Here is a 14,662-nt window from a genome sequence, read left to right as displayed (position 1 = left end):
TATTTTTATTACTTTTTATCTCTTCCTAGGTTCAATAGTTTTTTAGAGAAGTATGTTTTCATTTCAAAGAGGCTGAACCTTGTTTTCAGTAACAGAAGAATTTCAGTAACAGGGAATTCAGTAACAGAATTCATTCTGTTGTCACTTAATATGGTGCATGATTTTGATTTCTTTGAATTACTGATATGCTTTTGGTTTGGTATCAGTTTTAATACATGCTTCTTGCATATTTCATATGAAAGAAAGTTACTAATAATGTCAAGAACTGTGAAAGGTTGAGAATTTGCCCCGCTTGATGGCTAACAAGTGAGCTTCCATGGTTGTGAATGTTGGGAGAAGACATGCAATTCCTGGGTCAGAAAGAAAGGATTTTATCACTTACAGCAGTAGTGGTAATGAGAGTATCATCATTTTTATGTTAGCTTGCCATGCTGTGACTTCCATAGGACAAGGTAAAGAGGACAGGTGACCCTTACACACAACAGGTTACAGAAGAATCCCGAGTTTAGGGAACCTGATCATTTTATAAATGGCAGTAAGCATGCCTCTCCTTTGTTCTGGAGAAACACTGTCTCCATCTCCAAGACTCTAAGCAAACCAACTCTTTGCTCCAGAGGGAGACATTATCTCTCTCTTCCAAGGTTATTTTCTATAAATTGCATCCTTTTGTTTTGTTTTGTTTTAAGACTCTATGTGAGAGAGAGAGAAAGAATGAGAAAGAAAGAAAGCATGAGTGGTGGAGGGGAAGAGGGAGAAGGAGAAGTAGAAGCATTTTCCTTGCTGAGCAGGGAATCCAACCCAGAGCTTGATCCCAGGACCCCAGGACCATGACATGAGCCGAAAGCAGATGCCCAACCGACTGAGTCACCAAGGTATCCCTTTATAAAAGCATCCCTGGAAAGATAGCATGAAATATCTTGCAGAAATGCAAGAAACTCATAGACAATAATCTCCCAACAGGGGTAGAGGATAAAAATATATTATTTTTTACCTTGTCCACTTGCTTATAGTTGTTTTCATCAGCTCAATATAGACAGTGATATAAACCAGAGAGATATTTGTTATGTCTACCTACTTATTTATCTAGAATGTTGTGATGTTTAACAAGATAAAGTTGTGTATTTAAAATAGTATTTTTTATACTTGTAATAATTTTTAAAAATATTTTTTAAGCTATTCTGCTATAGGTACTCAGTATTTTTTGTTCTTTTACTGTTATAATAATCTCTTTTAGTCCCATTTGTGTGAGTTGCCACCTCTGCTGTAATTGTTTGTATATTTATTTAGATCTCCCTTCTAAAAGTATAAACTCACTGGATTATTTTTTATTCAATCTGATCCATTTTGCCTATTTAATAGGGCAGTTTAAACTATATTCATTATTTTTTTGGTCTTAGATAATTTTGTCATCTGGTTTTTGTTTGATTACTATTTGGCTTCTGTTCTACAAGCTGTTTTGCTTAGTTTTATCTTCTCAGTGGTTTTAGAAAGCAGACTTCCCATGTTTAATTCGGTTAATGGTTATTTCATCATTATTAAGATATATCCATAACTGCTTTTAATGAATCAAAATAGTAACAAAGAGGCTCTTGTTTATTATTTAGGCTTCTTTTATCTATTTCTTTCTCTGTTCCATACTTCATATAGTTACTTAAACTTAGTAATTACCATATCTATACATGTCCTCTTTTACATTAGAGTTTTTAATCTCTTGCATTTTTATTATCCTAATAATGTCAGTTGTTTTGAATTTTCAGTATTAGCTTTATTCTCCACAGTCTTATTTTGCAATAGTTGTTGGAGCATTATGGTCCTATGTTGAAGGTCAAGAGAAATATTCAATTCTCCAGTTTCTTTGTGCTACGGAACCAAGGAGAGAGTGAATCGGAATTCCAGTGGGTCTGGGAAGTCCGCTCAAGGGAATGAAGTTGACCCTTCTGCAAGTCCTAGGCAGGATGATAAAGGGTTAAGTGTTGCTGGGGAGGCTGAAATTCATTAAGTGCTTCTAAGAGCGGTAGGAATGGCTCCTTTCCCCTTCTCCAAAGCTTCTATGGGGAGTGGTGTCTGCTTCTACTCTTTCTTCCCTTCTTTTCTCCATTCTCTAACTTCCTACATTTCCAGTATCATTTCACCTATTCTTGGCCTCAAACTTCACAATCTACTATATATACTTTTAAAAATAATCCAAGGGCATGAGAGCACTTGTCTTAGTCTGCTCCCATTGCCCTAACAAAACACCATAGACTGGGTGGCAATAGAACAGAAATTTATCTCCTCACAGTTGTAGGGCCTGGAAGAGATCAGGATGCCAGCATGACTGGGTCCAGTGTGGTCTTCTTGCTGTGTGCTCACATGTCCTTTCCTCAGTGAGTGTGCTTGACGAGAGACAGACAGACAGAGACAGAGAAAGAGAGAAATCTTTGTTTTATAAGGCCAAAATCCCATTGTATGTGGATCCTACCCTTAATTATCTCCTGTAAGTCCTATCTCCAAATACAATCATATTGGGAACTAAAGATTCAATGTTTGAGACCTTCATTTATACTATAATCTAGGCCCGAAAGCCCTTCCCACTTTTTTTTTTTTTTTTTTTTTTTAAGATTTATTTGAGAGAGAGAGAAAGAGAGAGTGTGCACATGAGTTGGGGGAAGGGACAAAACGAGAGGGAAAGAATCCTTGAGCAGACTCCCCGCTGACTGGGGAGACTGACACAGGGTTTTCTGATCTAGGACCTTGAGACTAAGCCACCCAGGTGCCCCTCTCCTGCTTTTCATTAAGTGACCAAGTTGTCTTCATCTTTTAAGACTAGTTCAAGGTCACTCACTCCAGGAAGTTATGACTGAAACCTTTGTGGAGCTACAAACTTCAGTGTTGTATGGTCCCTCCATGGAGGGATAGCTCTCCCTTGTCTGTCAGTGTTGGATAAACTCCAGTTCACCATAAACTCTTCAGGGCCAGGGCTAGTTTCTTATTTACTATAAGACTTTACTGACTTGGACAGTGCCTGGCTCAGAGTAAGCCTTAATCACGGCTGGATAAATTTACAGCACAGATCCTGGACCACCTATATTCAGTGAGGCATCTGGAAATCTTAGGAAAGAGAGATGAAGAAGAGGGGAGGATGAGGAGGGAGGGAGTGGACCCAGTAGGGGCAGGGACCTGAGCCCTAGGTGACTGAACTCTGACCTAGTTGCTTGACCACCAGGACTTCTCAGGCCACTAGCAGAGAGCCACAAGTTTGCATCAGGTGATGAAAATTTAATCCCTTTCCAGAAATAAACATTTTGTGAATTAGTAAAAACTTGCCGCAAAGGGTGCTAGTCTGCAGTCTGGCATCTGGGAAATTCTGCTGCATAGCTAAGTTGCCCAGAGGACATACATTTCATAAAGTGGTAGAAATCAGTATAGCAAAACTGTCAAGGGTCTTTAGGGAATAATATGAATCTCCCCATGCAGTCTTTTTTCATAAAAATCTCTTTGCAGTAAAGAAGGCCGCATGATGATAAGCCTGTCCTTTATAGAGTAAACAGGGACTGATGATCCTTACATTTAGCTAGAAAATAATAATTTTTTAACTCTAGTACGATCAAAAAGATTTGATGTGCCTTTTAAGAAGATAAAGATGGAAAACTTATCACCAGATTAGTTATTTCTACCCTTGTTTTGCATGCTATACATATGCATCATAGGAAAGGAGAAAGTTTGGGGGTCAAATTTTTTAGCCAGGCTTCTCTCTTTTGGAAACACTCTACCCAAACTGCATTCTTTCCTGATCTAAAAATAATACGAGACTTTTGATCAACAGATTTTTTACACTATGCCAAACATTTGGGGTGAAAGGAAATGTTCTTACATTCACTTAACAAAACTGCTCTTTTAGTTGGTTCGCATGGATTTATTTTTGAAGCCTGAATTGCTTGCTAATTTCCCAATTAGAAGCTCACAGAATTGCCACATTAGCATCCCCTTCTATTCCTTCTCTGCGTGCTCTCCTGGAAGCTGGTTTCTGGGGCAACCTGCCTGGGAACCCTGCCCCATAACTCCCCAGGTGTGACTCAGGCCAACCCTCACCACGTATCTGCAGTCTTGTTAGGTCACTGTTGGGTTGTTAGTGTGTCAGAAACTGCAAGCACCAGCAACATGAGCCTCTACTACTCCCTCAGCACACTCTTCCCATTCGACTCCCCTACTCAATTGTTATATCCCAAGCAGCATGGGGTGAAGAAAAGCAGAGTTCTTTCTCAACAGCAAAGTATGAAGAAGACTTAGCTCGGCAAGGCTCAGTGTCTTTTCAATTTCAGTGAAGATGGAAAGACTAAAATCATTTTAATATAAAATACCATAATCTCTTTAAAGTATACTTTAGTGCTTTTATATTTCAGTTTTACTGCCATAAATATCTCATCTTGATTTATTTTTGTAAAGCCGATTACCTAAAGAAAATAACTAAGAAAAGAGAAATATATTTGGCTACATTATAGAGAAACTTTTTAAAAATTGACTTATTAGTCTATGATTTGGTAAGTAGACCTGCGTATGGAGTGTAATTTATAATTTACATCACTAAAAGAATTTTTCTATAGCTGGATAATCTACTGAATGTGTTGACTGCTATTTTTTAATTTAAGTAAATCCTTCAGTTTTAGTAGTTTTTTTCTTGAAGCTGAAATACTAAATAAATGTAAAGACCTTTGGGTCAGAAGGCTGCTTTCGGTTCAGTTAACAATTTAAGCTAGACAATGAAATAGATTTTGCTGACACAAGAAGAGTTGTAACTGTGATTTTGATTTTGCAAATAAAAAAGGACCAACTTCTCCAAAAATTCTTGTCGCAATATTAGTTCCATGAGGCTATTTTCTTATAATACAGCCGAGAAATAATTTTAGTAGTTTCCTTAATAAAGGATGAAAGAAAGACTCAGGTGCAAGTAAGAATTATTTTCTGAAGTGTTATAGTAATGATAAAAGTCTAGAGCATTTAGAAATATTTCAAACTATGAATGGATGCCCTGGAAAAATAGCCTTCATTGGCAACTGAGTTAATTATAGTAGTCCTATTTTTCAAAGCCCTATTATTTGGCTGTAAAAATTATTGTAGGTTAAAAATGGACTTACACGAGCTTTTCTACGGGTATACTATTTTACATACTTTAAAAAAATGGCCTCCTTTTCAAAATCCACACAATACAGATAGTCTAAAAAATATGTATTTTCAAAATGGCACGCTGTGACAGAAAATCTGCATTGTTTATACTTATTCTAGACACCGTAATATATTTATTTCAGATTTTTAAAGCCATTTTATGACAATCAGCGTGGCCCTCGTAGGAAAGCCTCAGGTCCACACAACTGAATGTGCATTTCATAAATTATATTTATGAGAGAGTGCTAGCTAATCCATGTCTTTGGTTGCTCCTGCAGCTCTCTGGGAGACCAGAATGTGGCTATCATGGAGTCATTCGATTTTAACAGAGATCCTTTCTCTATAACTAATTCAACGCATGGCTATATGGGTAATTTTGAACAAGTGGATCTTTCTCCAACCTGAAAGCCTGCCAGGAGGGAGAGTGAGTGAGAAAAAGAGGGTTTCAAAGGAGTTACAGAGAGCCACAAAGTAATCATGAAGCACTACTGTATTGGCCCAATCCCCTTACAGAAGTGCATTGAGAGGTGGTGATATAGAACAGAAGAGGACACATTATTACAATGAAATACTCTATAATACTTGGGACAACAGTTGGAAATAATTTTTGTCATCAAACAGAGTGCACTGAATTGTAGAAAGTTTGACTCTCTCTGTGGAGAGAAATTTTTAAAGAGCTGTGATAGCCTTCCTGTTACTATAACAGAATTTCACATAGCAGCGAAGTCTGAAATACAGAAACTAGAAATGTAAAATAGAAACTGCCATTGTAACCTTTATGTTTCACATTTAATGAAAAAAATCCTTTAGCCAAAGATGACATTATACATGTATATAAATTATGATTACTTTAAATTTAGATATAACCATTTATGGAATCCAAAGTGTTGGAATACATTACTAAAGAGGGCTCAGTCTTCCAGCCCTGTGAAACCCTAACAAATACATTTTGGATTCTATCAGAGCACCAGTCCTATAGCAAATGGAGGAAAACTTGATTTTGCAAATGTCATTAGAAATAGTGTAATAGTGCCAATAAAATGAATAATCCCAATGAATTAAAACAATATCATTGAATAGTTAATGCTGCCACTGTTGCTGAATTTCAGCATGAAATGGGATCAATTGATCAATGATCAATTCCCATTCAGAATGAATGGGAATATGATAAGGACCGATTCTTCACAATAAAGCAGAAACCCTATTGTAACAGGGACCAATGGACCATCGGAGTGACTTGTTTCTGAGTCTGGAGTTTTGGTCTGATGTTGCTTACATATTCCTTGCCAAGGGTAAGAACTGATGCCAGATCCTGGAGTCGGACAGAGCCTACAAATGGGGGTTATGTTTTTAATATGAATCTCTTTATGATGTAAATTAGGCTGAATATAATGGGAGTTGGTGATATGTTAGAAATAAGGTCTAATGCGAGAGTTAAGACCAGGTCAGGCATGGTTCAGAATTCATTCATTCATTTTCAAGCACTGTACATAGCCATAGAAATATGAATTTTAGAATAAGGGCTTGTCTATAAATTCTGCTAAAAGCGGCCTATTGAAAGAACCCAAAGAGGAAGATTATATGTTAAAAGGAGTGTTTTATGTGAATTAGTTTAATAGAAGGATTTTAGTAGGAGGTGATTAGAATCAGATAGTACGCTTAGAAAATTATCCGTGTTTCTAATTCAGGGGTAGTGTGATAATATCTTAAAATTTTAATTAATGTATTTGCTCTTCTACACATCCTTATACATCATCTTCCTCTAGTCAATCAGAGGTATCATTAATTAATTGTCTAAAAGAATTAGGGTTATTAAGACAAAGATGCAAAGGACCAGTCAAGGGTAAGGTTTTGAAATGTTTTATGGTACAGTAGAATTGCAAGTTAAGGTTTTCAATGACTAGAGAGGACATTATTATAGGATAAAAAAAATAAGGTTTGTGTCCTGGATACTAGGTGTCTCAGTCGGTTAAGCATCTGGCTTTGGCTCAGGTCATGATCCCAGGGTCCTGGGGTTGATCCCTGCATCATGCTCCCTGCTCAGTGGGGAGCCTGTTTCTCTCCCTCTCCCTTTACAGCAACCCATGCTTATGTGCTCTCTCTCTCTCTTAAAAAAAATAAATAGAAATAAAAAATAAGGTTTGTGTAAACAGCAGGGGTCTTATAAAAAATGGTAAGTTTACAAGTCGATGTGTCTAACCAGGATATATTTTTCCTTTCCATAGGAAGCACAGACAAAACAAAACAAAACAAAACAAGACTTCCTGACTGTGGAGGAGAAGGAAAGGAAAAGTAAAAAAGAGAACAGCACAATAAATTAAGGTTCAGGAGCCTGAGAATCTGGGCTTCCATCCTGTTGTCTCCTAAAATCAATCTCTGATGGGTTAAAATGATCAAAACTCCACTTCTTCTTGGGGGATTCCAGGGAAGAGATGCCTAGCAGATTCCAGGTATATTCCTCTTTTGGACCTTGACTCTTCAAGAGAAACTCCATCTTGAGCATGGAACACAAGCTGTAAAGTAGAAATGACTAGAAAACAGCACGCAAGATTGCTGCAAGCTCTGAGCTCAGAGCTGGCACTCTGGTCAGGCTAAGGAAAGAACAGAATGAGCACAGAGGTGGTCATGAACAGAGGAGGCCATTTCAGTCACCCATGCAATGAGCTAGGTGCCACAAAACCAAAGATTGGCAATGATCGCACCTCTCATCAGAAATCAAGGTAAGTGGGTGCTGATAACTTTGGACCAATGGTTCTCAGAATCACCTGGAGCCCTTGTTAGAACACAGATTCTTGGGCCCCTCATCCAGAGTTTCTGATTTAGTAAGTCTGTGTGGAACCAGGCCCAAATACTGACATTTCAAACAAATTCTCGGGTGGCACTGATGTTTTTGGTGGAGGACCTCGCTTTGAATAGTGTTATTCTAAATCAATCTCTTCCCTCTAAACCTAAGATGGTATATCGTCCTTCCCCAACACATACCTTCAGATTATCGATGGCCCCTGGAAAGACTTGAAAGAGAAGGAGAAGGGGACACATTGTGATACTCTGAGAAATTACTGAAAAGAGTTTATAACTGGAAGTATTAAGTAATCACTGATTTGAGGGAGTAAGCCTCAATTTCCACATAAAATTCACCACTATCAGCAGAAATTGGGGCTAAATTCAGTTCAGTTGTGGAGGAATAAAGAAATTTACTAGCTGTACACCTAAGTTTTGTTCCTATGAAAATTGAGCCCAGTCTGTTAGCATTTAGTACAACTTGGTACTGAGATATAAATACAAAATTAGGACTCCTGGAGAGGAAACATTCAGAAAGGATGATTTGGTCTTTTGTTACAATGAACCTTTGTTACACACCATTTCGCTTTTTCACTTGCATTACACTTACATTATAAGACGTTTCCATAGGCCTAGTAGCACCATTCTGCTCCTCATACCCTGGGCCTCCTCAGAGAACAGAGAAAATAGGAGCTATGTCTGAGTGGACAGCCCTTCTGAGAGCTATGAGGAGACAGAACATCTGTGTGCCTGGGAACACTGCTCCCACAGACATAGTTCTCCATCTGGGCCCCCCGCACGAACAGACTTAGTGTCCCATTCATGACTTGCTCCGGGTCCTCACACACCCATGGCAAATAACAACGTTCAGTCTCCTGTGGAGTGGGATCCTCTCCTCTCAAGGGTCCAGCCTAAAATGGAAGAGCCTGTCAGATGGCATTTATACTTTGGCAGCTGGTAGGGCTTCTCTCTTCAGTTGCACACTGGTCTAACCTGAAATTGGACTGTGCACCTTTGTTTTTGCATTTTCCTTTGCAGACAAAAGCTAGGTCAGTAATTTATAACTCTCACCAAGCTGAATGCACATTTATGAGGTTTAACAGAAATGAATCTATTACATGCTGCCTGATATCCCCGTGTCCTTCAGCCTCTGGAAGTCAATCTTTCCTTCGATACTCTCATATACAATGATGTGAGCCTCCATCCCAAGTAACTGATGGAGAATCAATGTAACTCTTGCCCAGTATTTCTAAGGATTCTTCAAAGCATACAGGGTACATATGCTTAAATGCATGATACTGTCTACACCACCTACTCTGAACTCTGACTCTTGTTTGTTTGTTTGTTTTAATCTATAGTTGCTTTATCTGTATACCTAGCAATCTTCACTCCTCATACTTAATCCCAGGCATAGGCAAAACATCATGTAGACATTTCTAAAATCTCCTTTAATCCATCCATTTATTTTATTTATTTTTTAAACTGAGTAGCTACTATGTCACAGGTGATGTTCTAGTCCTTGGATACAGCACTAAAAATACCCAGATAGGTGTACTGTTGTACATTTCTATGTGATATGGAGATTTTTCCCAAATGTGGGAAGCTAATGAATGACAGTGGGAACAGGGAGCAGTAACAACTAACTCCTGCACACCAATATCAGAGATCACGATTTCCAATCCACAGGGACTCCCTTCACGGAATCCAGTTTTCCTTTGGGGACAGCCTTGTGCCTTCCTTGTGTTGGACTCATGCTCTCACTCTCTACAGATGTCTCTGTCTCTGTCTGTTATCTCTTTTCTTCAAGTTCAGGGGCTTCTCTAAAACTCTTCTGTCTTGTGCTACCAAAAGAAAAAGGAAACATTGATTTTTAGAAGTCAGAACAAATCATTTAGCTTACTATGTCTCATTTTAGTATCCTTTCATAACCAAAAGTCCCAGGACAGTATTTGCTCAAACAAACAAACAAACAAACAAACTAAAAAACAAGTCTTTTGGACAGGATTCATAAGAAGTTAAATGAAGTTTACATAGACCATTTGTCCATCCCAGAAAACGCAATCCACCACTATCAAGGTAGTAGATTGACAAAATGTCTAAAATGATCAAGTCTTGGGGATTCAATTATGACGGAAGGGCTGATGGGTGAACTATTCCTGAGATGAAGTGAAGATAAACTGCTGTCCTACTAAGAAAAACCAAATCTCTTTGCTATCCTTTTTTCCTTAATAGTAACTGATAAAGCATTTGCCTGGTCAATAGCTAGATAGCAGATCTCAGTGATGTGTTCATTTATTCCAAAAAAGAGATCACAAAAAACAGCTGCAATTGATGTTACTCCCTGAATATGTTTATAATAATACACTATCTTTCTCTAGGGCCATCTAGTGAAGCCCTGGTCAAATAGACCAGTTACATGTGGATGTGACAGGAATCCTATGCCTGCCTACTTCTAGACTTGGTTGGGTGGCATGAATCTGTGCCATCCTTCAATTTACTTTACTTACTTTACAGTTTGGAAGGGAAGAGATAGTTTCAGGGACTGATAATAATCCCGTAAGTCAAAGAACTAATGTGGATCTTCTGGCATTGGCAATTGCCTGCTATGCTTTCAAAAAATGAAGAAATTATCTCATTTTATATGACATATAGTTACTATGCTTGGTAACAAAGGACCCCTTCAAGGAATTTCTAGGAGGGTTCAGGGTTTATGATTTTGATACAGACACATATGCAAGGGTTCTGCATATGGAAATTGGGTGAGAGTCCCCAAGTCTTTATTGTGCCCCAAATCTGAAAATGATACCTAAAATCTTTTAAATTATAAAAATCAAGTAGGTAGCAGGGAGTAGTTCTGTTTCAGTCCAGTGAACACTATGATCTATTTGCCTCCACCAATGATTTCTAGAGCTTAAGTCATTCTGATTACTGTTTTAACCTGTTGCCCACTTGGGGAATCATGCACACTTGTGTCTGGTCTTCTAGCTAAGAACAAGCACTTGTCCTCTGTCATTTTTCAGGATCCTCTTATCCTCCACTGAATTTAGGAAGATTATTTCAGTTAAGTTACTTCTTACAATCATGTTTGGCCTTACAGGGTGTTTCTTTGTGCTTTGGCAAAGGAATGTCCTTGGAGTCCATCCAGGTAACATGATGATGAGATGAGTGACAGGTCACACTAGATAAATCAGCACTAGCATTTCTATTTCTATCTTTCTTTGTGTACCTTTATCTATATCATACCCTGGAAACTCTTGCACTTCAATTTCATTTAGCCTTGGCCATCATGAAGCCCAAATTTCAGTCTACTGACCAAGTAATCTGGTGAACCACAATTGTGCACTCAAATATCAAACATCTTTAATTCACTATTTCTAGGAAAGTACAATCATGTGGATAAATTAGCTTATTCTAACAACTTGTTTCTGTCTGTCTGTACTAGGACCCTCAGAATCCATTCATAACATTCTTTCCCAGATTTCTATCCATATAAACCAGAAAATCTTCTTTTGATGGATATGCTATCTTCTCTGAAGTCACACTCTGTACCCATTTGTCTGTGATTTGAGTGTAGTTATAGGTCTGGAAGCTGTGCAAGCTGATGAGGCATATCTCGTGGTGGATCAGCATCTCCAAGCAAGGTAATTGCCTCAAGTATAACCCTTATGGTTTCTTCAGCCGGGAGAGACTCCTTCTACTTTCAAGAAGGTTCAGTGGAATTTGAAGGTTCAAACCTGTCAGAATCCATCTCAAATCCCCTTTCCCAGTAAGTGTCCTAACTCTCATATATGATACCAAGCAAGGCTGTAAATTCAATTTGCTTTATAATTCTGAAATATGCATCTTAAGACTTTGAGTTCAGTTTTCAAATACTTTTGCCATATAGTTGACTACAAGAATAGGAGAAATTTTTGGAAGCTCTTTTGTTTTCTGAATATGCCATAGCCTGAGCTTTTAAATTTCTCTTTGTAAAGAGAAGTAGTGCATCAGAAGTTGTTAGGCTACCCCACAGTCCCTGTGGTCATCATTTATAACCCATTGTTTTATTATAGCAGCTTCTTTGTATCCCAATTCCTTGTCTTTAAGAGCCACCTCATTTTAGACAACTATAGTGAGAAGTTAATGATTATGTTAAAATCTTTGAATGTTATGGACCATGACATTGAAGTTATTTTATCTTCAAACTCAACTAGGCACAAGCTATTCCACATCCTCTTCATCTTCAGAGTCTATTTTTTTAAGACACTTTCAGGATCAAATATTTTCTCAGAAACTTCTACCTGGACAAGAGCAACTTCTTGAACTATTTTAGACAAAGAAGGATGTAGTACGGGGCATTAAAAGCTTTCTTAATTGCTAGAATGCCTGGAGAAGCAAAGATCATGGAAGATCTCTGTTAACTCTCAGCTTCACCCCTACCTTAAAGAGAGGCAGGGAATTTGAAAAGGCATGAAAGATTACTAGAAATTATACAAGTTTTCTATAATGCCAAAGGAGGTGTTTCTCTAGAAAACACCTGGAGGTCACTGAAAAAACTCAAATCCATAAGAGACCATGTTTCTGCCCACCCTGATGTAGGAGCAATTATATGAATTCTGCTTTCTCTCCTGCACCTTTCAAGTCTTGCATGAATGCCTCCCATTGGCAAAATATAACCTGGAATCCAAATAGTAAGAGATTCTGAGAAATGCAATGGTCAGGCTTTAAGTCACTGAGAATGGGGGAATGGTCTGGGGAAACCATGCTGGGTTGCATAAAGAGTAGAGACAGCATAATCAGCCTTTCTAACATAGTCTATGAATCTAATTTTTTAGATGACTTTGTATAAGAAGGAACAAAGGAAGATATTTATGTATTTCCATCTTTACCTATATGCCACACAGTCGAAGTTTATTTAAATGTTCACGGTTCAACTAACACAGGACAAGAGGCATCAGTGACTACATGCATCCATTCTAGGTTGATTTTTGCTTATGTTATTTTGTGATTAGAAAGGAAAATGGAAAGAATCACATCTTGGTTGTGACATAAAAAAAATTAATGTATAGCAGACAATAACAAAAAGCAAGAGCAATGAAATACAACTAAAATCTTTGCAAAGTTTAGTTATAGCCTTTAAAAATGAAAAACCACATAGTAGAATAAATAAGGAATTAAATATTTGAATGAAAACAGACTAAGACTTTAGCATCCAAATCAAAACATTTCTGTTGTTTATAATCAGTGAAATAGAGTATATGTTGGCTGACTATAACATGAAAGTGAATCAGTCAAAGTCTTCCATGGCTCCATAGTCCCTTCTTCCATCCTTAGGAGACATAAAAGTGAAATATTGTATTAGTAACAAAATTAAATCACTTAATGAGAGTTGTCACAATTACCAGCATTTGTAATATGGATGGTTGTTTTGATAGTTTATAACCTTCAAGTCTGTATGACATCATCTAACATACTGCCTGGAACAAGTAAACACCAAATAAATATTTGCTGAATTAATAAAAAAGAATGTGGATGGTACATTTTAAAGATTATACCAAAAAATGGTAAATAGGCTTACTAATTTTTGTTTTTTTAAGATTTTTATTTATTTGACAGAGAGAAAGAGAGCACAAGTAGGTGGAGCAGCAGGCAAAGGAAGAGAGGGAGAAGCAGGGTCCCCGCTGAGCAGGGAACCCAATGTGGGGCTTGATCCCAGGAACCTGGGATCATGACCTAATCCAAAGGCAGAAGTTTAATGGACTGAGCCACTCAGATGCCCCTAGGCATACTAATGTTCTTAAGCACTAAGCTAGAAATCAAGAAAGAGGTGGTTAGTTTTAGCTGCCATGCATGAGTCAATTCATTGTGTGAACTTGAGAAAAATCATTTCAAATCTGTTGAAATCCTTATTTATTTTCATAATAATGAGCTCTCCTCCCTACTTCACAGAAATACCTTGAAATAATTGCTTTGAGTTCTTTGGAGGAACCATGAACCATAGTGTTACAATGTATACTGATAACAATACTACACTTTTGTAGCAGTAAACAAGCATGTGTGACTTTATATATCAGTGAGGTTTCCCTGTAAACTAAATCCGATTATATGAATATAAGGAAAAATTTATATTACAACAGATTTCAAAAGCTTTGGTATTAAATATAGAACATTGTTCATGTATTCAATAAAATTTCTCTTTCTACAAAGTCTGTTTAAAGCCCTGTTTTGTCTTTCACTTTTTTTTTTTTTTAGATTTTATTTATTTACCCAACAGAGAAAGAGATCACAAGTAGGCAGAGAGGCAGTTAGAGAGAGGGGGAAGCAGGCTCCCCATTGAGCAGGAAGCCTGGTGTGGGGTTCGGTCCCGGGACCCTGAGACAATGACCTGAGCCGAGGACAGAGACTCAACCCACTGAGCCACCCAGGTGCCTCTGTCTTTTCATTTCTATCGCTCTTGTATCTTGCTCAGATCTGAATTCCATCATCCGCTATTAGGATATTGTTGGTACTCTAAAGTGGGCCGCTGTTGACCTATCAGCTAAAGGGCAACCTTTTGCTCCCAAGGGTCTTTCCTTCTATTACTTCTCTATCTCTTGATAGTGCTGAGGTATTCTTAACAGAGATTTTCCTCCTTCCCAAGGATTTTATCAATAAATATATTTTAAAATCCTCAATAATGTTTAAAAATTGTTAAATAACTTTATATTGACTTCAGTCATTCCTTTAAACTACATTTCAAAGAGAAAAGTTTTAACCTCCC

This window comes from Mustela lutreola, chromosome 11 (genome assembly GCF_030435805.1).
Source record: "Mustela lutreola isolate mMusLut2 chromosome 11, mMusLut2.pri, whole genome shotgun sequence".
Lineage (NCBI taxonomy): Eukaryota > Metazoa > Chordata > Mammalia > Carnivora > Mustelidae > Mustela > Mustela lutreola.
Note: the sequence above shows the minus strand (reverse complement) of the source record.